A 22640-nucleotide genomic window follows, 5' to 3' on the forward strand; every position below is an offset into this window, starting at 1 on the left:
CACACAGTGACTCAGACCCCAAGTCATTCTAATTTGGTTGTCACATGACAGTTGAGACACAAAGACATTTCTCTTCAGTTGATGAAACTTTGACAAACCTTCACTATCCGCTGACAGGACAAGAGGCATAGTGCTACCTGTCTTCACACCCCTTTCTTGGTGACATTTACCTCCAAACCATCTGTGTACCTGGGTTAGGCCAGGCTCCTCAGAGAAACGCAGACATGGTGCTAGCTCTGAGTGTGCACCTTCCCTGCTGACCCTCTTCATCAAAGTGTGTACCCTGCAAATACCTGTGCCATACACAGGCCACCTGGGGGCAGGACAGACCATGCTAGCTTCTCTTAACCAAAATCTTCCTTAGCCAATGTCTGAACACAGACACATCCTGAAGCATCGGGGAGTTTGGATATGACGCCATACAGTCACACTTCTGTCAGCTCTGACTTTATACATCCAGTGAATGGATGTAAATGTATAATCTGCTCCTTTGAGTCCTACTCACCAGTCAACACAGAGTCTGGCCTTCTGTGACGGGATTTATTTATGTATTTATTTATTTATTTATTTTGGTTTTTTCGAGACAGGGTTTCTCTGTGTAGCCCTGGCTGTCCTGGAACTCACTCTGTAGACCAGGCTGGCCTAGAACTCAGAAATCCACCTGCCTCTGCCTCCCAAGTGCTGGGATTAAAGGTGTGTGCCACCACCGCCTGGCTCATATTTTTATGATTATGATTTTTTTTTTTTTTGGTTTTCTGAGACAGGGTTTCTCTGTGTAGCCCTAGCTGTCCTGGAACTCACTCTGTAGACCAGGCTGGCCTTGAACTCTGAAATCTGCCTGCCTCTTGCCTCCCAAGTGCTGGGATTAAAGACGTGTGCCACCACTGCCGGGTATGACAGGAAGTATTTTTAAGCTCAGACTGTAGCATGTCTTTGAAATGGCCAAGAGCCTGGAGTGATAACCTGGCATTGCCTTAGTAGATGGTGTGGCCCTATGTGTGCATAATAAATGCCCTTCAAAGTGCTAATGCAGTCCACCAGTTCTTACTAAAAGGATCCATGTTGAAATGGAACCCAAATACGACACACATCCACCTTGCTTTTGGATATGAGGAATTCATATCCAAAAGAGGGCCTCCTTCTTTGTGCTTGCTGTTATAGTTGCTGTTTCCACCCAACATCTCGTGTCACAGCCTAGGCTGGCCTCGAAAAGCCTAAACCCAACCTCTGACCTGCAGTATGCCACAACTGAGGATCAACCCCAGGATATCTTGTGTGACAGGCTGCAGTTCCTAGTCCCTGCACAGCTGGTCTTTCTCAGCCAATGACAGGTGTGAAGACACACAGACAGGTACATGGATGCTGCCTTGGGTGTTAGATATGTGTGATAGCAATGACTGTGCTTGTGTTCTCTGTAGGTTGTACTTGTTCTGGGGGGTGTTGCTTGAAGTGCCCAGTGTCCTGGTGATGCATTAGATAGAGGCTGTAACTTCCAGTGTCCCTTTGATTGTTGAGAACCACACTAGTCCCTGTTTGGGCGCCAAAAATGTTGAGGCCTACCTAAGCTGGCCCACTTTGGGTGGCCTAAAATATTGAGGCCCTCTCCACTCCGAGCTTGGCAGCCACTGTTTTCCGGCCCAAGCTGCTGCTCCGGTCCGCGGGTCGGGGTTCACCAAGAGAGAGAGAGAGAGAGAGAGAGAGAGAGAGAGAGAGAGAGAGAGAGGACAGACTCGAAGAATGGAGACCAGAATGTGTTTCAACCCTGTTTATTCTTCAGTCTCTCTTCCTAGTCCAAGTCCCAAGTCTTGAGTTCCTAGTCCCTAGTTCCTAGTCCGTAGTGCCTCCAAGTTCTTTCTCCAAGTTACTTCTTCCAAGTGCCTGCTACCTAATGCCTAATAACTAACTCCAAGTTGTACTGTCTAACCTAATTCGTAGTTCCAAGTTGTACTCTCTAAGTGTCTGATTCTCTCTCTATAGTCTGATTCTCTCCGTCTGCCTCTGCCTTTTATATGTCTCACTTCTAAGCCATGCCTTTTGGTTACACCTTTAATCATGCCCTTAGGTCTTTCTTTAAATCTGATCTCTACACTTCTAAGTCACACTCTTAAGTTACACACCTTTAATCTCACGCACCTTTAATCTCAAGGTATCTAAACCAAGATTATCGGAGTGTGCTCAGCTGTTGTAGGCTATTGTAATCCAAGTCTCATGTCAGGGTATATGGCTCAAGATGGCTGCAAAGCTGATAGCCGCTTTCTGCTAAAAGTCAGCCCCCAACATTTGATACCACATATTTGGAAATTTATTCGCTCTAATACTCCATAGATACCCTGCTGGATCAGTTAGCTCTGTGTCTTGGTTCTTCCTAAGTGGTGGGGCTAACCTGAGAAATCTACTATACCAGTGTGGCCTGAAGATGGAACAAAGAAATGGAGGTAATGTGTTAACTCTCCCTTTCTTGCACTGAGAAGTTTGGGTTGGATAACTGGAAAAGCCGACAAAGGAAACACTCATGCAGACATTTCCCAAAGAACTATCTTCCAGAGGTCAAGGCAGGGGTACCTGGGACATGACGTAAGTGTGAGTTGTTACTTGAGGTAAGTCCCTGCTTTCTTATTTAGACTGTGTTGTCTATTTTCACTGCCAGCTTCTTACTCAGAAAACCAATATCTGCAACATTCTTGTCTAAAAAAAAAGTATCCTAAGGAAGCCATGCCAGAATACATACAGGAGCTTCTCTTTTGAGATGTACCTACAATTTAGAGAAAACACTCTTAGGCCAACATCATTTTGAATTCTGTTTGCACATGATGATTCCTGTTTTTTTTTTTTTTTTTTTTGGCTTATTCATTTGTATTCCATTCATATGAGCATTTTGCCTGCAAGTATGCAATTGCACCATGTTGTGTGAAGTGCCTGTGGAGTCACAGAACTGGAGTTACAGATAGCCGGGGCCACCAAATGGATGCTAGAAACTGAACCCATGTCCTCTTCATGACCGTTCAGTGCTCTTAGCACCTGAGCCATGTCTCCAGCCTCCTTTGGTGATTTTGACAAGGGTGAACCAATTGGTAAGACTGCTCAAATGGAGAATCTATGTTAATCTGTTGTGTGATACTGTTCCAAAGACCTGAGTTTACCTACCACAAGACAACAAGAAGTATAACTCACACTTCTGCCTATCCTCGCAGATCTTGCAACTCTGTAACTTTGGCTATACTAGTGCATTTCCCAAAGCTACACTGAAACAGGGTACAGAAACAACCTGCTCTTTGGAGATGAATCCCTCCTAATGGTGCTTCCATGCCCCAATTATGTACTTTAAGCTCTCAGCTTTCAAGAGCTCACTACCCCAATATACCATAAGAGACCTAGAAATCATCCAGTATATCAACAGTTGGGGAATACAACCCAAATACCTTAACCATAGAAGTCCCCAGAAGACTGAGTGGTACATTCCAGTTTTGGAGGGATCTCATGGCTCCAACCAAGGGGCCTAGCTGTTTTAAATTTGGATGGTGGTGCAGCAGAAGCTTGCGGGCAATGCTTTTTGAAGCAGGATCTTCAAGCTGATGAGACTAAAGATGTCCTGGGCACCAGAGACCATCCTTGCTGTATATTTTTGTGACTTTCAGAGGAAACTGTTCTTACCAGTCTTTATCAGTTCCATGACTCTGTACCTGTGGCAGTCATGGTCTAGGAGAGGTACCAAAGCCAGACTGTCAGTCAACATAAAAACTATAACTTAGGGAGTGAGGATGATTATAGGAAAGGCAGAAGAAAGATGCAAGAGACACACCTGGGAGGGCTGCAGGTCAATACCACGCCAGCAGCGAATGCATTTTCTCAGTGTCTTTTAAAGGCAAGCAACACAAACAATGATGATGCCTTTTTGTATCCTAAACCAGCACAATATTGGACTATATCATTTTGTACCAAAGTGCCAGACATCATCTGGGGTGGTGTGAAATATGACTTCCTTTACCCCAAAAAATATAGACATTAAAATCTATGCTGTTAAAAATAGAAAAAATAAATAGTAAATAGTTTCATCATTTCTCAAAGGCTTCAGGGCATGCGTGATGGCCCACTCCTCACAGTGTGTGGGCATCTGATTGGTGATAATCAACTCTCTCTGCCAGCACTGGGTTCTTCTATGTGCGGTCTACATTGAGTCTATGATACAACCTGACATTCAGGCAGTGATACATGCCCTTGGCTACTTTAGCTCAGACTCTCTGATCACACATTTTCCACAGGCTTCAAAGGTCAGGGATTTATGCAGAAAATGGACTCCATTGTGTGGATGCTAACTACCCCACAGCTAAATGTTTCACACTGTTTTATCCACCACTGACTGTCATGTGAAGTAATCGTCACAATTTTAATTTTTAAATTCTTTATTGCTATTACTGTGTATGAGAGTGCACGATGTGTACAGACCCATCTGTCATGGAAGCTTTCTGAAAATCAGGACACAGTTTTATACGTTTTGATCTCTCTAACTTTCTGTTGGTTCTAGGAACTGAGCTCAGTTGCCAGACTGTAATTCAGCCATCTCACTGATCTCACTTATAGGAATGTAATGTTGATAACACACATACTTATTCTAGGAAACTGGATTTTACATGATATAGTTATGATGATCTATTTATATCATGCTATGACAAGCAAAAGACACTGCTAATACTTTGTATATTTTCTTTATCTTGTGTGCATATGCAAGTGCATATGCAAGGTCATGTTAAGGTCAGATGACAACTCTCAGGAGTCACACCCCTTGGGATTTGAACTCAGGTCATCTGTCTTGATTGTGATTACCTTTACTCACGGAACCATCTTTCCAGATTCTTGCACTATTAAGTTAATAAAGTAACCATGGCACATCATTTATTCTTCTGGTTTTCCTCTGCTGCCCACTATCTGCATTCATGTGTGATGTGGCTGTCTGGGTTCAGACCAGTCAACTCACATTAAGGTGGAAGAATGGTAATCTGGCCTCTGCAGAGGACAGAGAGTCTTTATTATAAGTATGAGGCACCATGGCAACACTGAGTGCTACTCTGAGTAGTTATATGTCAATCATCTGTCTTAGTTAGGGTTTCATTGCTATGAACAGACACCATGACCAAGGCAACTTTTATAAAAAAAAAAAAAAAACATTTAATTGGAGCTGGCTTACAGGTTCAGAGGTTCAGTCCATTATCAAGATGGGAGCATGGCAGTGTCTAGGCAGGCATGGAGGAGCTGAGAGTTCCTCATCTTCATCTGAAGGCTGCTAGGAGGAGACTGACTTCAAGGCAGCTCGGACGAGGGTCTTAAAGCCCACACCCACAGTGACACACCTACTCCAACAAGGCCACACCTCCTAATAGTGCCACTTCCTGGGCCAAGCATATACAAACCATCACACCATCCTAAGTTGTAATGCTCAAAACTTCTAAGTGACACTTATAATGCCTTCAAATATCATGAAAGGAAAGTACCCCATTAGTAAAGGTGTTGGGAGAGACCTAGAACTCACAGGGTGGGGGTATCCCAGACAGTGAGTATCAACACTCCCAGTCAGCGCTTGTATCTTCCTATGTGCTGTCTACACCATGGCAATGCTGAACTCTGATGTTGCTGTAGCAGTACCTGTGCATGGGCTATGTGACTGAGGACTCTCATCACTTGCATTTCTACAGGCTTCAGAGATTCAGAAATTTATACAGAAGACAACAGATTCCACAGCCGAGTGACTGAGCACAGTTAAACAGTTTAGAAACAAGAGGCCATATATCTAAACCATGTTTTGGCCCTTTCATCCTAGTCACACTGCAAGTAATATATGTCATAAGTGAGGAAGGACACACATTTGTGCCCTTCCTGAGTGATTTAATGAAAATAAGGCATGCAACGTGCCTTAGCCAGTGAAGAGATGTTATGAAGAGATGCCATGACCATTGCAACTCTTATAAAAGAAAGCATTTCATTGGGGCTTGCTTACAGTTTCAGAGGTTAGTCCATTTTTATCATGGCATGGAGCCTGGTGGCACATAGGCAGACTTGGCACTAGAAAGTTCTACATCTGGCTCCAGAAGCAACAGGAAGAGAGAAAGCCATTGGGCCTAGCTTAGGGCCTTGAGACCTCAAAGCCTATGCACAATGACACAACCAACTCCAACAAGACCAAACCTACTCCAGCAAAGCCACCCCTCCTGATCCCTGCCAAGCAGTGTCACTCCATGATGACTAAAGCTTCAAACATAGGAACTTATAGGAGGTATTCGGATTCAAACCACATTCCACTCCCTGGCCCCCATAGGTTTATAGTCAAATCATAAAGAAAAAAATGTATTCATTCCAACTTCAAAATTGGGAAAAGATCTGAATGTTCAGGAGGTGGAGACCCCTAGGATAACTGAGTCACTGAGGGTTGACCACGAAGTTTTAGAGCCAAGCACAACTTGGCTGTTTGCTCTCTGCTTTGTCACTGTGGGTTCAGTGTAAACAGATGGCCTTCTGTGCCGCCTGATAGATACCCCTTCCCTGCCTGCTGTTTGTCTTCTCTATTGTAAAGGAATAATCCCCTTGGATTTGTATCTAGAACAAACCGTTGTTCCCTTAATTACTCCTTCTCAAGCATTTGGCCACAGCATGGGGAGAGCAAAACAAAAACACGATTAAGTGATAGTGTCCACCATTGCTTCTGCCCAGCCAGCAGTCTGTTACCTTGATTTTTTCTGCCTCTGAAGTAGGTATAACCTGGACTATGTCCCACATAATATGACCAGGGGTGCCATTACCTACCAAAAGTCACCCCTTAGCTTTTTAGGCTTCTAACCATTGTTAGATCATCCTCCGTCTTGACACTCTGAGTGCTGAGTTGCTCTAACCGTCCATATCTCACAGAAAGTCAGGAGAGAGAGACTCAGATACAAATTGGTGTCTATAGCAGGTGAAGCCATACTGCCTCATATGTGAACTTCTGACTCCCTTGTTTAATGTCACTCAATGAGAACCAAATGGACTCTTAAATTCTGTGATAGCTGTTGGTCTTACAAGCTAGATAAATAGCCCTTTTACATATTAAAAATAATCATCCTTTATACATATGATATGCACTACCACGTATGACTATGAATAACTCAAACCAATGAATGCATTTGCACTGTACCATCATTAGTGTTGCTGGGGTTTTCTGTTTCATTATAATGTTTTACAATATATCCTGTACTGTACCCTGTTGATTTTCCATGCCTGAAATGTACAATTTTCATTATAGCTTAAACTGAATTGTAGTCACAAAAAGGGCTAAGTCATCTGAATGGCATTTTAAAAAATCAAAAAAAAAAAAAAAAAAAAAAGTGAGTGTGGTACCAAACATCTTCACCCAGCACTTGGGAATCAAAGGCAAGTTTGAGAACAGTCTACTGAGCTCATCTGTAAAAGAACACAGGCACACAGTTACTGAGCCCCGATTGACAACCTCATGTTGACTGGAGTATTGAATAAACACAAGTTTTATGCTGTGTGGTTCTTTGGGCTCATGACAACAGCACCTTATATATTAAAAACATATCACCAGTAGTTACTGGAATGAGTCATGTCAAAGTGAAAACTAATTATGACATGCATCTAGCATACTTCCCCACATAGTCTCTTATTGTCAGATTCAATGACTAGGGGCAAATGGACTTACTTTTTTTTAAAAAAAATTATGTATATGCATGTGTATCTGTTTGTTGTTAAATGCAGGTATGTGCAGGTGTCCCAGGGAGGCAAGAAAGAGTTAGATTCTGGGAACTGCAGTTATGGGTGGTTGAGAGCTACTTTACCTGGATGTTGACAACTGAAATCAAGTACATTCCAAAGGTATAACACATTCTCAAGTGCTAGGAAAGCCTTCAAGCCTACAAGGTGTCCCTTTTCTGTTATTGGTGTTGTTGTCGGTGGTGGTGGCCACGTTCAGAGAGTGTCTCTTGCCAGGAAGTTCCTGAGACTGAGGAAGACTTTGGATTCCTGGTCTACCCGCGTGCCCTTCTGGAGGGCTAGAATTACAATTCTATGCCATCACCTCAGTTTATATACTGCTGGGGATCAAATCCAGGACTTCTTTTTTAAAAAAAACTTCCAGTATACCTGAGGCTCTCTGTGTCTTTCAGTTCTGAAGGACTGCAGCTGGAGTCTTATGCTACTGTCGACCACTGCAGCAGTCGTGACCATGTTTCTGTTCCCCGTAGGTTGGCCTAGCAGGTATATGCTAGGAAGCTACAACTCGATGGAGTGACAGTTGGGTTCATACCTTAGAGTATCACTTTTATACCACATGTGTGAGGACGTATCTTGTGCTACCCCTATACATGGCCAGCTTGACAACTTATCCCTGTGTTCTAATTGGTTCTTCTTGGGTAGGGAATGCTGAGAATTGAATCTACCATACAAGATTGTGGTGATATTTGAACTAATCAATGCAGATAGAATATGAGCTTGGATTATTTTCATTGAAAAAAAAAAAACCTGACATTTGAAATAGTGTTAGGTTACTGGCATATCTACTAGGGAAAGGTACCTGTAGACATTCCCTTATGTACACAATTCTAAGCCAACTCAACTGAATGCAGAGCCTGTAGACACGTGCATTTGTTACTTGGGCTGTCAGTAGGTATTTCCAATGAAATGGACAATTGCCGTTACCAGCAGGTTGTTCGTAAAATAGTAGTGCACTATACAAAACCCAAGGAACACTTACACAATTCTTATATAAAATATATTTTAAGAGTCATTATAGGATACATATAGGATCTTCATTTTTCCAACTGGACCTGCAATTTAGAAAAAAAATACATTTAGGCACTGTATCTCAACCTGTTGGTCATGACATCTTTGAAGGATCAAACCACCCTCTTTCACAGGAGATGTATATCAGATATCCTGCATAACAGATATTTACATTACAATTCACAACAGTAGCAAAATTACCGGTATGAAGTAGCAACAAAAATAATTTTATGGTTGGGGATCACCACATGAGGGTATTAAAAGGTCACAGCATTAAGAAGGCTGAGAACCACTAGGCTAAAATTCTGTTTCCATGTCTCTGGTTTCCCTGAGAATTTATGACAATGGTCACAAATGAAAAGAAAGGGACTTCTCATCATGATTCTATGTTAGCCTGCTGTGTGATACTGTCACAGAACACCCAAAGCTGTGCACCATGTGAAGAAAATTAAGTTGTTTTTTTTTTTTTTTTTAACTCTCTTACTGATTCAACCCACATCAAACTGTTGGGAACAAACAAAATAAACTTGTCCTAAGTACTGCCATTTTGTTTTTAGACTCTATTTTAATCATAGGGTAAAACTAATTCAAGTTCCCAGGCCCCAGGGGAGCTGGGGACTTGACAATAGCTGACAGCTTCCATTATTCATCTTTCCCTCCCTAAAACAGCATGACTGATTCTGACCAGCTTCCCATAGTCACCTTTTGCTCCCCAAAGCATGACTGTCCCAAAACATAATGATTGTTTCCAACATTATATATCTTTTGTTCCCCAAAGCAGAATGACTGTTCCTAACCACAAAAGAACAGATGGATCTGATCGGAGTGTAAAACCTACACCCTGTATGGGCTGACATAGGACCAACCGTAAGGAAAGCCCCTATCCCTCAACCCTGACCGTGGGAAAAGGTTACTGTAACTTGTCACAGATGTTTGTGGTTTTCAAGCATATAAGCTCTGTAACATTCTGGCTTGGGGGTCTCAGTTCAGCTCCCGAGTCTGTTCTGTGGCCCTGATTGATCAGTAGCTGCTTCTCTACATCAAGTTTCTGTCGTCTGCATTGGCCTGGTGTTTGAGCTATTTTATAAGAGGACCCCATAACAAAACAACTCTAGCTCTTTGGCCTGTACTAAGTGTTTTCCCAAAGCTACATTGAAACTTGGTGGAGGAATTTTTTTATCAATCTGCTCTTGTGAAATAAATCCCTCCTAAGGGGTGCCTCCATGTTCTAATTATCTACCCTAAGCTTCTCGATTTAAAGGTTTCACCACCTTAGTGCCCCTGTGTTGGCTATGGGAAGCTTCCACTATATTAGCATTTGGGGACCATATTCTATCTGTTTTAACAACTAAAATGACCCCAGATGAAAAATGACAGGACATAGAAAAATACAAAGTTTTTTTTAACCTATAATGTTCCCACCACCTTTTGAATAAAAAATCACACAAGTTTTCATGAAAACAAGCAAAGCAAGTGTTAGAAGAAAGGCCCTCAACATACACTGTGGAATCTGACATGCACGTCTGTGTGCCCTGTTCAATAAGGATGAGCGGATGCAATCCCATTGCCTCTCCTCTCACAGTAAAGCCTGTAATATCTATATTGATCCATATTGTACATGATCAGCTTATCAACTTATTTTATTCAAATGTCATACCCACTAAAACATAACGGGATCGTGAAAGTCACCTTTCGATGTTAGAAAAAGCAAGCGCCATCTTACCTTAAAGACTGATGACTTTGCCTCCTCTTCTTGTAAGGTCTTCATTTGGTCTTCAGAAAACACCAAGAGGACACGATTAACTCTCAACTCTTGGTACCACTTATTAAATACTAAGAGCTTCAGGCTTGATCTGGACAATGGTATATAAACTTAGTTTGTATGGCTAACCTTAAGGGGTATATAGTTCATTAACAAGCATGGTTGGGCTGTTGTTGCACTGAAGACAAATGAAGAGCAGAACTTTTCTCTTTTCTATACATTGGAAATCCATCCTAAACATGAAACAGTTCATCTTGGATTGGATAAACACTGGAATAAATGTTAGCTTAAAATGCCAGATTTCTGTCACTTATTCAGACAATTTTGAGGTCAGGAAAACCGACCTACTTTGTAGATGCCTGTCAAATGCATTTTAACCACTGCAGATGGATATATGCAGAGATTATATCCATTATTGAGCATGTAGAATGTTTTATAGAATCACATTTTCTTCTGTATGTGAATACATGATGTATTCACTGTGGGGCAAGCACATGCTATGGGACACGTCTAGAAGACAGGACAATTTTGAATTTTTAAATTTTTTTAGATTTATTTTATGTGTATGAGTGTTTTGCCTGTGTGAATGTATGTGCACCACACACATGCTGGGGCACACAGAAGCCAGAAGAGAGAATCAGATCCTCTCGAACTGGAATTGTAGACATTTGTGAAACACCATGTGGATGCTGGGAATTGAACCCGGGTCCTGTAGAACAGTAGTAAATGCTCTCAACGCCTGAGCCATCTCTCCAGCCCTGGTTTTGGACTTTTCCCCTCCCCTTCTATGTAGTATGACTTGCATTCTGAGAATGGTCTACTTCACTAGTCCTAGCACACAAAGGCTTTACCCTCCATGATGTATATTTGATCTAAGGAAAACAAATAGAATATCAGGTTTGATGTAATAATATGGATCTATTCATCCTTCGACATAAATAATGGCTTGTTTCAGAAGATACTACCACTCTCACACTTTAAAAGTGACCTCTACACATCACATTGATTTCTCCCGTTTCCCTTTACTATGTCATCATTTGTAATTCACGGTGTGAAATGGCTGCCTGGGTTCACTCCGGTCAACTCACACTAAGCTGGGGAAGGATGATGATCTAGCACCCATGGACCACTGAGGATAGATAGCATAGTCCCACGTCAGAGTTTCTCCAAGGGAGCATCGTGCTAATACTGGAATGCAGTGCTACCCTGGGTGCATATGTGTAACTGTACCATGGTCTGTAACTCACACACGTTCACAATTCTGGGTGAAACTTATACTTCCTTTAAATATCAGTAGAGGGTCTCATATCTTGAAATGGTTTAAAGCCAAGTGTGAAAGGAGACCCACACTCAAAGAGCACGGATGTCCCAAGCAGTGAACAGGGCACAGATGTCCCAAGCAGTGAACAGGGCACGGATGTCCCGAGCAGTGAACATTAACACTCCCTATCATCTCAAAACCTTTCAATGCACTCTCCACATTGTAAAAATGATGAAATCTGACATTTCTGCACCAATATCTGCCCCAGGCTACGGAAATGTAGAAGACTCCCTAATCACCTGCATTTCCTTAAGTGTCAGAGACCCAGACTTAAACAGAAGATGGCTCTCCTTGAATGGTGGAAGCATCAGTCTGGTGCTGAGAATCAGAGACTACATATCCAATGCCCTCCTTGGCCTTTCACCTCGGAGACCGTGAGCTTGTACACATTCCTCACTGTTTCTCTGGTCACACCAGAAGATGTGCATCAGAAGTACAGAAGGACACATGGCAATGCTGTCCCGAGTGATGTAATGAACATAATGTTGGGCAGATGCTCAGGAAACTTAGTTATTGGCAGACGGTGCTGCTCTAGACCTCACAGCCTAGAATTCTTCCCAGATTTCCAAAGCCCTCAATTACAAATTCACAAGGCACTGAGCTAGGATGAATGCCTACTTATCCAAAATGCACTGGTTTAATTTCTCACAGACCCAGGTTAGACAAAGTTAGCTTAAAAATGTTTTAAATGGGGCTGGAGAGGTGGCTCAGTGCTTAGAAGCACTTAGTCTTGCAGAAGACCAAGGCTCAGTTTGTAACACCCACACAGAGGTTCCCAACTATTTGAAACTCCAGTTCCAGGGCATTTGGCTCCATCTTCTGGCCTCCGTAGGCACAAAGCATGCATGTGGTATACATACTACCATGCAGGCTAAACATTCATGTGGACGGACTAAAAATAAATTAGCAAAAAGACGAAGAAAAACCCTTTAAGCATAAAAACGGTGCGTGTGTTAGCCTGTGGGCACACTAAGTATCCACTACTAAAGCCAAGATGGCATTGCTTTCCAGGATGCTCCAACTGCAGTGTCTCCAATAGATCCATAGAGTCAGATGAAGCCCAGAGCACTGGATAGGTTAATGTTTCATTTTAAGATGACTATGATTATAAGACCTGGAAAACACATCTTCTTATGTTAAGGCCACTGTGACTTGGCCATTGGCCATTGGTCCTTATGTTAGCAACTGAGTTGTCCTCCCTGCCCTCAAAAAAGGACATTAAGAGGAATGAAAACAGGTGTTTGGGGGGAAAGCTTCATCTCATCACATAATGCATGAAATTTTTTTCCATTCTATTTATGCCACTAAAACACAAAGTAGATTTTAAGTCTCCACAGAATCATGTTTGTATCACATAGGTTCATCCTGTCTGACATTCCTACCATCAAAAAGATTCCATTTATGATGTGTGTGGTTTCAACAAAAGGGAACATGTGAAATAAGTAAACTACATGTTAAAGGAGGCACCAAGAGGAGAAAGAAGCAATTTCTGCTTGGAGTATATTTACTTCCTTTTTAGAAGAGGGATCAGAAAGAGGCAATAATGGAGAAACTGAGTCACTGCGTTTCTCCTATGGTCCAGCTCAGGTGACACAAGATGATCAGTCAGCACATAGCTCCAAACTTACACAACCGCCTTTGCTGCCAGAGGGATTTGAAATGGAGTTTCCCTTTTTTAATGCAGAAAGAAATTGTCTTTTGGGGTGGCTTACTGTGATTTGCTATCTCAGAGGCTCTGGTCTGAATGTGAACTGTCTTCTATAGGCTGTGTTTGAACTCTTGCTCCCAGCTTGTGGTATTGTTTTGGAACTGTTTACTGGTGAACCATTCCTAACAGAAATGAGCTGCAGGGCCAGAACTTGAGGCTTGAGAGCCAAGCCCTTCTTGTGTTCCATGTCTGCTTCCTAAGTACAGACAATGGAAAGAGCTGAGCTCTGTACTTGCTGGACAACTTCTATGAATTCCCCACATTGGAGCATTCAGCCTTCACGGGACCAAGGAACTCCTCTCGCACCTATGCCCAACAAGGCCATCCTCCCCTACATATACAGCTGGTCCCTCTCTATGTGCTCCCAGGCTGGTGGTTTAGACCCTGGGAGCTCTGGTTGGTTGGTATTGTTGCTCTCCTCATGGGGTCGCAAATCCTTTCAGCTTCTTCAGTCTTCTTTCTAACTTCTCCATTGGGAACTCCATAATCAGTTCAGTGATTAGCTGTGACGATCTGCCTCTGTATATGCCAGGCTCTGGCAGACCTCCAAGGAGACAGCTATATTAGGCTCCTGTCAGCATGCACTTCCTGGAATTCATATCAGTATCTGCCTTTGGTGACTGAACATGGGATGGATACCTAGGTGGAACAGTCTCCAGACAACCCTTCCCTTCAGTTTCTGTCCCACACTTGTCTCCATATTTGTTCCCATGAGTATTTTGTTACTCCTTCTAAGAAGAACCGAAGCACCCACACTTTGGTCTTCCTTTTTCATGAGAATCATGTGGTCTGTGAGTTGTATCTTGGGTATTGCAAGTTTTGGGCTAATATCCAACTATCAGTGAGTAAATACCATGTGTGTTCTTTTGTGACTGGGTTACCTCACTCAGGATGATATTTCTAGTTCCATCCATTTGCCTAAGAATTTCACAAAGTCATTGTTTTTAATAGCTGAGTAATACTCCAATGTGTAAATGTACCACATTTTCTGTATCCATTTCTCTGTTGAAGGACATCTGGGTTCTTTCCAGCTTCTGGATATTACAAATAAGGCTGCTATGAACATAGTGGAGCAATTAGACAACAAAAGGAAGTCTGTTGGGAGCTGACTTTAGCAGAAAGCGGCTAGATTAATTTTGCAGCCATCTGGAACCATATACCCTGATGAAAGACTTGGTTTTCAAAAGCCTATAACAGCTGAAGCACACTCTGATAAATATATTGTTTATCCCACATAGCTTGTTTTGCTGTTTAGTGACCCCAGCTGTATGGTGCACATGGTAAAGTGTTTTCACCTGTGTTCTCCTATTTGTGCTTATAAATACCCAGGATTTCCTTGTAAAGGTGTGGTGTAGTAGTGGAGTAGAGTAGGAATTGTGTGTGTTGAAGACAGTAAAGGAGACTTGACTACAGATCCTCTGGTTTGTTTTCCATTCTTTGAGTTTCTCCCCCTTCTTCCCCCACTCTCTCTCTCTTGCTAAACCCCGACCTGTGGACAGAGCGGGCCGCAACAGTTTTGGCCGCCCAAAGTGGGCCAGCTTAGGCCTCAACAGTTTTGGCACCCGAACGTGGGACTAGTGAGGTTCTCAACAGTTTTGGCACCCGAACGTGGGACTAGTGCGGACCCAGCAGAAGTCAAAGGGATACAAACAGGAAAGAAAGAAGTCAAAATATCACTATTTGCAGATGATATGACAGTATATTTAAGTGACCCCAAAACTGCCACCAGAGAACTCTTAAACCTGGAAAACAACTTTAGCAAAGCGGCTGGTTATAAAATCAACTCAAACCAATCAGTAGCCTTCCTCTACTCGAAGGATAAACAGGCTGAGAAAGAAATTAGGGAAATGATACCCTTCACAATAGTCATAAATAATATAAAATACCTTGGTGTGAATCTAACCAAGCAAGTGAAAGATATGTATAACAAGAACTTCAAGTCTCTGAAGAAAGAAATCGAAGAAGATCTCAGAAGATGGAAAGATTTCCTATGCTCACGGATTGGCAGGATTAATATAGTAAAAATGGCCATCTTGCCAAAGCAATCTACAGATTCAATGCAATCCCCATCAAAATTCCAATTCTTCATAGAGATAGAAAGAGCAATTTGCAAATTCATTTGGAATAATAAAAAACCCAGGATAGCAAAAACTATTCTCAACAATAAAAGAACTTCTGGAGGAATCACCATCCCTGACCTCAAGCTGTACTACAGAGCAATAATGATAAAAACTGCATGGTATTGATACAGAGACAGGCAGAAAGATCAGTGGAATAGAATTGAAGACCCAGAAATGAACCCACACACCTATGGTCACTTAATCTTTGACAAAGGAGCTAAAACCATCCAGTGGGAAAAGGACAGCATTTTCCACAAATGGTGCTGGTTCAACTGGAGGTCAGCATGTAGAAGAATGCAAATCAATCCATTCTTCTCTCCTTGTACAAAGCTCAAGTCCAAGTGGATAATGGACCTTCACATAAAACCAGATACACTGAAACTAATAGAAGAGAAAGTGGGGAAGAGCCTCGAATACTTGGGCACAGGGGGAAGGTTCCTGAACAGAACACCAATGGCTTATGGTCTAAGAACAAGAATTGACAAATTAGACTTCATAAAATTTCAAAGCTTCTGTAAGGCAAAGGACCTTGTCAATAGGACAAAATGGCAACCAACAAATTGGGAAAAGATCTTTACCAACCCTACATCCGATAGAGGGCTTATATCCAATATATACAAAGAACTCAAGAAATTAGACTCCGGACAACCAAATAATCCTATTAAAAATGGGATACAGAGCTAAACAAAGAATTCTCTTTTTTTTCTTTTTTTCTTTTTGTTTTTTTGAGACAGGGTTTCTCTGTGTAGCCCTGGGTGTCCTGGAACTCACTCTGTAGACCAGGCTAGCCTCGAACTCAGAAATCCGCCTGCCTCTGCCTCCCAAGTGCTGGGATCAAAGGCATGCGCCACCACCGCCTGGCAACAAAGAATTCTCAACAGAGGAAACTTGAATGGCCGAGAAGCACCTAAAGAAATGTTCAACATCTTTAATCATCAGGGAAATGCAAATCAATATGCAACTCTGAGATTCTACCTCACACCAGTCAGAATGACTAAGATCAAAAACTCAGGTGATAGCAGATGCTGTCAAGGATGTGGAGAAAGAGGAACACTACTCCATTGTTGGTAGGATTGCAAGCTAATACAACCACTCTGGAAATCAGTCTGGCAGTTCCTCAGAAAATTGGACATAGTATTACCTGAGGACCCAACTATACCACTCCTGGGCATATACCCAGAAGATGCTCCAACATACAAATTCATTCTTAAATATCTCTTTAAGTGCTATGACATAGTTCTCTTGAGCTAGGTAATTTAATATGCACACATTAAAAAGTGCTGCATGGCAGCTTTTTTCTTTTTACATATGGGATACAGTATAATCTATGTAGTGAACAACAAACTCAGTTTTAAATTTCCACCATACCTTCAAAAAAGTGCTGCAGATTTCTTCATTTTGATGTTCTACTGAAACTACAGCGCTGTGTCGCAGCCATTTTTTCTTAAAATTTAGTCTTCTCATCAGAGCTGAAAATGGATTGTATTTACAGAAAAAAGAATCGGGCTAGCATTAAAAGAGGAGAATGGTCTCACTGTCTTTAAATAGTGTTCTCATCAAGCACACTAGCTTGATTCAGAACAGGACTTCCATAGGCTAACACATAAGTGAGTGCACACTTAAAATATGCATTATATGGTCAGTATAGGTAGATGTCAGTCTAAATGGATGAGATGGTGGCACGGTACTGATATAACACAGAGTTAATGATGTCAGTCTCTACACTAATAAAGCCTTTCATGATTTCTCACTAGAACCAGCATGGAGAAGAAGCCCAATTATGACAAGCATGCAGTCTCTCCCGTTGGCAGATAGAGGATCTGATTAAAGGTAGGTTAACTTTTTTCCCTGTTTCTAATTTTACCTTCTGTGCCTGTCTCCCCTTTTTGTCATGCTTTTGTCAGACAGGGACTCTGTACCAGTCGTGGGCTGGCCAGGAAGATTCAGAGGTTACCAATAACCTTGAACCCCCATTTCCACTTTTGGAGTGCTAGGATTACAGGCCTGTGTGCTGTAGATCAAAGGTGGGGCCTCCTACATGGCAGGCAGGCACTGTACCACTGGAGCTCCCTCCAGCACACGTGGCCTTTCTCTGTCATTCACACTTGAGAATGTCTGCACCGTGATGCTTAGATGATACACTGGGCTTATGACCAGTGCAGCACTTATGATAGTGTCTGGGATCTCTGCAGGATTGACTTTCACAGCATCTAGAGTGGATACCGTTTATGTATAGAATGTGGATCTTGGCCTGGATGTGGGGCACTTACCTCTTTGTCTTGGCTGACTATTCTGTAGAGGAGTTCACAGAGATAGACAAACCCCAAACATAACTGTGATGAGGTCTGAACTAATTAATGTGAAGACTGTGCACTCTGATATTTCATCAAATGAACACTGGAATCAGGGGTGAGTATATGGTATATCTGTTTAGGAGAAACAGATATAGACATATCCTGATGTACAAAATCTCACAGCCAACAAAATGATCATAACTGAATGTTTGCATGCTACACAAAGGGCCAGGATTTGTTACTTGAGGGTCTGTTTTGGTTTTTAAGATAAAGTCCCAATCATCAGTAGGTGGCTCAGATCACAGTGATGCATCTGAGAAAAGACAAGCAGGAGTCACACAATTCTTATCCCAAGAATATCTTAAGAAACCCAACCCATGATACGTACAAGTTCTTCTCATCCCTGATGCCACCTACAATTTAGAGAAAAGAAACACTCTTAGGCCCAGACTATGGTAAGCATCTGGCCTTGTCTTTGTTGGGTGGATGTCCTATTCTTTGGCACTAATATCCACTCTGGATACTAGACAAGTGTGATGGCTGTATGGTTCTGGGAGAGCATAATTCTGAGGTCATCAGGTAGAACAGACAGATGGAGGAGGAGGACAGGCTGAGAGGAGCAGCAGAAAGAGCTGAGGGAGCTTCTTCTGTACCAAGAAGCAGAATGCCCAGGGAGTTGAGGTCGGATGGGAGGGAGGGGGGCTTCTGTTAGGCTGCAGCAAGATTAATCCTGAAGAGATCAGAACACAGGACAGGTGGGATATTGAAAATTGCCCGAGTCTCAGCTCAGTGTGCCTAATGGGGTCCCTTGGAATAAAGTGCAAGTAGGCAGCTGACACAGTGGTGTGGTATCTGAAACTGACATTTAGTATGTGGGTCAGGGATGACTTGGTACCATTTCATCCCTGTCTCTTCCTAAGTGAACACCCTAATATCTATAGTGTCCATGATTTTTTTTTTACTATTTTTTATTATTTAAATATGGTATCAGTTAGAAATAACAGATTGATGAACATAGCCTTTCTATCTTAAGAAATGGGGTGATCATCTTACCTTAGGTGGCTTTGCCTCCTCATCTTCTGAGGCCTTTTTCGGGAAGCCAACTGGAAGAACTAGGAAGACACGAAATAACAGTCAGAACATGGTACTGCTTGAATTACCCAGAGCTCTTTGCTTCAGAATGGATGTAGCTGATTAGCAGATATGACTGGTCTAGTACTGGACCACTGTACGTGATGGGAAAAGGACCGAGTGTAGACTAGAAGAAAAGTGAGGGACAGTGCTTTGACCTTCTAAGTAATGGAAAGCTAAAGCAATGTAAAGCAATCAGTCCATCGTCAACAGGGAAAGACACTAAAGTAAGTTGTATGCTTAAACAAGAACTCCACCATTTTCAGGCCACCCTAAGACCAAGAGAACTGGTACTGCTTTCTACTTATCTTTCAACTCATCTCAATGTCCACAAACTCACACTCATATGCACACACACGCATGCATGCAAACACATATACACATCGCACTTAACAATCTGTATTTATCACAGCATATGGGAATTTAAATCTGATAGTGTACATGTTGTCATAGGTAAGTCGATTTAGTAGCAGGCACAAGATAATATATTCATACACTCATCTTTTCATGCATAATAAGAGATTATTGAATAGTGGAAGGGACTGGAATTCGTAAACAGAATCTATGATATGTCGTTTTATTCTTCTCTGATCTTCTTTTGCTATGCCATCTAGTTGTATGCATTATGTTTGTAGATGCTCAGTGTCTGACCAAGAAACCCACTGAGATGATTTAGAATGGGGATCTGGACCTCACTGGCCACCAGAATTACTTAACCCAACACTACATCAGAAACGCCAGAGAGCTGATACAATGTGTTAGCACTGGAGTGGTAGTATGTTCTTATGTGTCACTGTCATGAGCTGTGTATTCATATAGTATCAGCTTCTGTTAGCACTAAGGACATCCAATCCTGACTGACTTTAGGACAGATGTGTGGGCTGATCTGGGACTTCCAAAATGTGGATGCCCCAACCCCTAGTGTTTGTGAACGAACCAAAACCATGCATTCTATGTGCTTTGCACATAACGAACGTGATTAACTTTGACATTCATGCTACAATACCTGCCCCTGGTGTTTGTGAGCATGGTATCCACCTCATGTGGTGGATATTGTATAGATTTCTCAAGGCTTTTAGAAATCAAGACAATTGCACAAATGATAGACCATCTTCTATGGTGACTAGAGACCTCACAGCTGGATGATGAGCCAGGTCAACAGTTCAGAGTATCAGCATCAGGACCACAATCTAGGCTTCATCTTGGCTCTTCCACCAAAGAATAGAAGAGTTTGGGTACTTTCATCACTGTCTGTCTTTGAGTCCAGCCCTGGGATGTGCTCACAGAGTAGACAAGGACGTGTGTGTCTGTGCTATTGGTGTGTGAGTTAATGAACACGGGGCATATGTTGTAAATGCTCAGGAAGGTGATTTGTGGGGAAAATGTATTGTCCAAGTCCTCCCAGCTTAGTCTAAGTCAGACCTTGGATTCCAAACTTCTAAGCCATTGTTCTTCTATGACATATGTCTGCTTGGAATGGAAGCAGCCATTTTCATTTTATCCAGACTCAGGATAGACAGAGTCAGTTAAACGTCTAACAGGAATGCCTGAGGACACACTCTGTGCCCACTTCTAAAGTAAGATCAGTGTTGTTCTCTTCAATCTTCCAGATGTCTGACTGTGATCAGTGAACTTGTTTTCAATGACATAAAGCCCAGAATAGCACGTGGATGAACATTCTACAATAAGACCTCTAGTATTGTAAGCAATGGAAAGCCCCTACCTTACATTATTAATGCCTCACAAATATGAGGGCCTCTACATTTTACTATTAGAACAAAAATGGAAAGCCTATAGTTCAACTTTTTGAAAGAGCTCAAAAATGAAGGATCAGGAGAGCTAAGCCACATAACACATAAAAACATGTTTAGCCAATAACATCTTTTCAATGTTACAAATCTAAAGACTTGTTTCGTCTGTAGTTTGAATTGGTCATCACGGGGCACATGTACATTGTTAACTCACCGCTGGATATAAACCAGTATTAAATACATATGTTCTTGTTCATCAGCCTTTTTTTAAAAAAAAAAAAAAAAGATTTATTTATACAAGGATACTGTAGCTGTCTTCAAACACAACAGAAGCCAGCACTGGATCTTATTCTAGATGGTTGTGAGCCACCATGTGGTTGCTGGGAATTGAACTCAGGACTTCTGGAAGAGCAGTCCATGCTCTTAACCTCTGAGCCGTCTCTCCAGCCCTCATCAGTCTTGATGACTGATCCCATTCTCATTTTTTACATGCTGAAACAGTGACTTCTTATTGGAAAAAGTAGTTTCCATTCTTGAAAAATGCTTACCTCCCAAGGGCAGTGGGATGGAAAATGAACTACAATTGAGCTTTCTAGGGATTCACATAACATAAAAATGTTTTTCAGTTTAAATAAAGAAAGTACGAATCCCTGTGAACCTTGACAAAAATGAAAAACACATGTCCATAACTCCCTGAATTTACACATCTTACAGAGAAAAAGACTGTGTTAAAAAATAAAGATATAGATACATAACTATGAAAAATACCTCAAAACATTAACATTTTGGATTCCCTCCAGATTTACGTGATATATTTCAATACATATAACCTAAATCATAACATACAGTAGCTGGGTATTGTGGCATATGTCTTTATTCCCACAGTTACTATAAATATTGTCTCAAATATATGTATGCTATAAAATTGCTGTAAATATACCAATGAATATCTATGGAAAAACTTGATGAATCAAATCTATAAAGCACAATCAAAATTGTATATATTAAAGGGAAAATTAGTTGAACAAAAATATGTTGAGAAATGACCAGTCCAGTTGAGGGATGGCATTCAAAGGTGAGTATTACCTTTGTAGGAGCAGCTGCTGCCCATTGTGAAATCTCTATCAAACCAAAATATACGAGTCTGCACTATCCCAAGTGTATGCTGAGCAGTCTCACACCACACTGAAATTCAGAACTGAAGCATCATAATATGATCACATAACCATAGCAACACTATGTCACAGAACTTTCAGAAGGAATTCACAAGCCGTACTCTGACATCCAGCATTTGCCAGGTCATTGAGTCATCAGTTGGCTTAGCTGCTAAGAGCACTTTGCTGTATAAGCCTCTGACTCGAGTTTGGTCTGTTGAATCTATGGTGGAAGGAGAGGACCAGTTCCCTAAACTGCCCTCTCACCTCCATCCATGTACCATGACACACATGAGACACACTAATATACACACTAAGCATGCACACAATAGTGATTTTTAAAAGAATAGGTTATTCTAAGTTATATCATATGCACAATATCCTTTCCCTGAGGATATACTATCAGAGTACATATTTTGTTCCATCTGTTATTATGATGCTCCATGACTAAATTCCTGACTTCACCGAAAAATTTTCTATCACTGTATATTTAAACAATGGGCTACTTTCACTAAGAAAATAACAGGAAAAGTGGTTTTATGAGACCATTCTCCTTGGACCTAAGCATAATTTTACTAAATATAAAATTTAAGATAACCTTCAATATGAAGCTATATCTATAAAGTCTCATCAATA

The 22640-nt window shown here is 41.6% G+C and overlaps 1 long non-coding RNA gene across 1 annotated transcript; it reads right to left on the minus strand.

Annotated features, from left to right (window-relative positions):
- Window positions 1-8765: 8765 nt before the first annotated feature.
- Window positions 8766-22042, minus strand: LOC143433813 (uncharacterized). The gene is made up of 6 exons (XR_013070344.1): window positions 21937-22042; window positions 19022-19080; window positions 18357-18381; window positions 17043-17143; window positions 10487-10536; window positions 8766-8807 (listed from the first exon to the last, which is right to left on the minus strand). It is a non-coding gene; the product is annotated as an uncharacterized LOC143433813 (long non-coding RNA).
- Window positions 22043-22640: the final 598 nt, after the last annotated feature.

This window comes from Arvicanthis niloticus, unplaced genomic scaffold (assembly GCF_011762505.2).
Source record: "Arvicanthis niloticus isolate mArvNil1 unplaced genomic scaffold, mArvNil1.pat.X pat_scaffold_579_arrow_ctg1, whole genome shotgun sequence".
Lineage (NCBI taxonomy): Eukaryota > Metazoa > Chordata > Mammalia > Rodentia > Muridae > Arvicanthis > Arvicanthis niloticus.